Here is a 3903-nt window from a genome sequence, read left to right on the forward strand (position 1 = left end):
GTATGCTGAGACCTGCTGGTGGTGTGGTAGGTAGGTAAATGGCTGCGTTCTACATGTCCAACTGTGTGATTCGAGTCCTGGACCTGCAACTTGAAAGACATGCAGAGGGGCCACCAGGTGGTATGGTGGTTAAGGTGCTGGACTCCCATGTGTCCAACTGAGGTTCAAGTACTAGACCTGGTGGCTTGCTTTCTCTCTCTCTTTCTCTCTCTCTCTCTCTGGTGAGCACATGTGCCCTGTAGCAAAATTTTAAAATAATAATAATGATAAAATTAAATAAGTAATTTTTTAAAAAAAGAAAGACATACAAGGCACATGTGTGTGGATTTCCAAAATACCAAGAAGAGAAGGGAGGAGAAGGGATTGTGGGGGGTCTAGGGAGTGTGTTCTCACTTTTCCTCTCTCCCTTTCTGCCTGTCTCTCTTGCCTACTTATTTATTTATTTTTTTGCTATAGGGCGCATGTGCTCTCCAGACAGACAGACAGAGAGACAGAAAGCAAGAAATCACCCCCCAGGGGGAATGGCTATGTCGCAATCCCTTCTCCTCCGTTCTCCTCTCGGGATCTTGGGCACGCACGCACAGCGTGACTGTTAAGCCACCAGGTCTGGGATGTGAACCGCAATCGACTACATGGGAGTCCAGCAACATAGCCATTACGCTAACTGCTGGTCCCTCTCTTACCTATTGCAAAAAAAAAAAAAAAAGAGAGAGAAAAAAAGTTACACATTGGGCCAGCCTTGTAGCCTAATGGTTGAGGGAGCTGGATCCCACATGGCCAGCTACAGTTCACATACCAGCCCTAGCAGCTTAAAAACGTGCCAGCTGTGTGTGCATGCCCCAAATCCTGACATGATGGAAAATGGAGGAAAAGGGATTTCAGTGTGACCACATCCCACGGTGAGGGGGGAATGCTTTCTTCCTTTCCCTCTCTCTCTGTCTCTCTCTGGCAAGTGCATACAGCCTCTGACTATGAAAAATTACATATTTTAAGAAACAGGTAAAAATTTTTAAAAAGAATTATTTATTTAAATTTATTTGCCATGATTATTATTATCATTATTATTCCATTTGACTGGAAAGACTGAAAAAGAGAGGTTAGGTGAGAAAGCAAGCTGCCAGGTCCAGGTCAGTAATGTGGGAATCCAGCACCTTAACCACCGTGCCACCTGCTGGTCCCAAGAAATGGGTAAAACTAATTTTTAAAATATATTTTATTTTGCTCAATATATTGTGAATATTATCATTTCAATATATATTCAATGATTAATTATTAATGAGCTATTTTAATTTCCTTTAGTATTATATTCACACAATTCAGTGTGTTTTAAACTTAGCACATCTCAAGCAAAATTTGTATTATATTTCAAGTACTTAATAGCTGCATGCGGTTCCAGCTACTGGATTGGACAACACATGTATATGAGGCATTATGGCTTAGGGACCAGCCTGGACAAGCTGCTGCAAAGTCCCTACATTACATATGCACCCATAGTTGGAATTCCTCCAGTTTTTCAGTAGGATGTTTTATTATCACAGTGTATCATTTATGCCATCTTGGATGGAGGTGGTTTTCAAATTGCTCCTATTGGTGTATAAAAATATTTACAGAATTGCTGTTATTTTTTCTTATTAATTTATTGTGTGGTTGCCATTTTGTTATTTTCAAGTTCTTTGTTTCCTTAGAAAGCGGGAACAGGAAGAGTAGGAGGATTTTCTGGCCTTTTCTCTGACTTTTCTAAGTATGTTATAGTTAGAAAAAGAGTCAAAGAAAACCATTAAGGTAGATGGGTCATTGGTCTGACCTATACTAGCACCATTTTTTTTTATAACATGCAATTATGCAATTATGAAACATAACTAAGGGAGTTCCGTGACCATGAAATACAGTGACTCTAACTGGTTTACATAAATCCATTAAATGCAGTAAAATTGTCTGCCTTTTTATGACCTTACTATACCTGTGTGGTTTAGAAGTGCTTCTGAAGAGGTCTTTTCTCTCACATTAGTCCAACTCCAGTGTTATAGAGAAGTGGTTGTTTTCAAACAAAGTAAAAAAAGAGCTTCACCGTGCTATAATAACCACATTCTTTAAAGATTAAAAAAATGATTTTAGATTATCTTCTGTCTGTTTCACTACACACGCATTTGTTGTCTTTAGATTCCAAGGATAAGTGGATAAATGTGATGGTTTGCATTTGCCCTGTAACTAGTCAGAATTGGCTCTCTAAAGTAAGTGTTTCTACTCCTTTGCTTCAGCTTTACCAAATGATCTGAACTGAAGCAATCTTTTAAAATGGCTGTGATGCACTCAGTGTTTTCCTAAGCAAAGCACTGTAACCATTTAGATCCTTCATCATTATTAGTGCACAGAGGCTCTTCTTGTAGAATTAATGCATGGAGCTTCCATTAAGTGTTCTCAGAATCCACTCATAAATAGGCCAATCTATTGTCCTGTTGACTAAATAAGTGTTCATATATGAAACCTGAAAAATATTCAGAAACATCACCAATGGGAGAGTGGGAGGGGAAAAGAAGCCACAATCAGTGTGATAAGAAAGATGCTCTGAAGGTTCTTGGGAGCTTTAATAGGGTTACCAAGATTGGGGAGGTGGGTGCAGACAAACAGACCATTAGGAAAAAGAATTAGGAGCTTGGAGATCTAATAGTAGCACTCCAAAACCCTAAAACAATGTCAGCTCAGAAAACATATGGGAAGAAATATTAAGAAAAAAGCTGATTAGACTAATAAAAAAAAAAGAGAGAGAGAGAAAATAGAGCACTTTCCAAATATATGCACCATCCATTAGCTAAGAAGCCTGGTCACACATGACAGAAAGAAGCCCTGTTCAAATGAGCTTAAATGAAAAAGAGCCTTTTATCTGTTCACATAACTGGGAAGTCTGAGCAACTTCTGGCCTTGGGCATGCCTGAATCTTGGGTCTTAAGCAAGGCTGTCATGATTCTCTTTCCTTTGTCTCATCTCTGCTCCTTTCTGTTTAGTTTCGTTCTTTCCTACTATGCATAGCAATTCTCCCTATGGAAGAACTGTGGCCTCTGGCAATTCAAGCATTACTGTTCTGCAACTTCAACTCCAAAAGAGAGAAAGCTATCCCTTAGCCTCTAATTATGAAAATTTGATGAATTATTAATTGTTCTGGGTTGAATTACTTGCCAAACTAGCCAGGGGCTATCATCCTGTAATCAGCGAAGCCAGGCTCACAGGTTTGCCTCTTAGTGGTGGTGGGGAGGAGAGGTAGGAGATTAGCAGTTCCACCAGATTCACATGGGATGAGGGAGAAGTGGCACCTCAAATTTAAATAGTGCAAAGATGAAATAAGTTACATGTTTTCCAGAGTTTCTGAAGAAAACGTAAGTAGTTAAGGGGTCAAAGTGTGCTAGAAAAGTGCTTTTCAAATTTGGAGATTTTGTAAAAGTGCAGTTTTAAGTTCAGTAAGTCTGGAGTGAGAGGCTGAGATTCTATATTTCCGCAAGCCCAGGAACCACCCTTGACAGGGTGGTTTTCTATTCTAGAAGACACTTATAAATTGAGAATAATTTTATAGCATCTGGTCAGCAGAAAATTGAAGATTATGTGAGGTTGAGTTTTGAAGGGTTTGGATTCAATTATTTGAAGCACTATCATACGAATTTTGATGTGCTTTTGGGCCGTAATATTTTATGATCTGTTAAGGACCCTTGACTAGAAGGACGACAAAGATAAGCCTACTTACCTTGAAAATAGTTTTTGAGAAATTCTAAAGGAAGAACAACGGGAATATGTTGTTCTCTTTAAGACTTGATACACTGGGAGAAAAGGAGGGTGTGTGGAAGGGCTGGACTGCACTCTCTGCTGGGATCCACACTCAGGTCAGGGCAGGAACTGAAAAGGACATCTTGCTGT

Source organism: Tupaia chinensis, unplaced genomic scaffold (assembly GCF_000334495.1).
Source record: "Tupaia chinensis unplaced genomic scaffold, TupChi_1.0 Scaffold000133_1, whole genome shotgun sequence".
Classification (NCBI taxonomy): domain Eukaryota; kingdom Metazoa; phylum Chordata; class Mammalia; order Scandentia; family Tupaiidae; genus Tupaia; species Tupaia belangeri.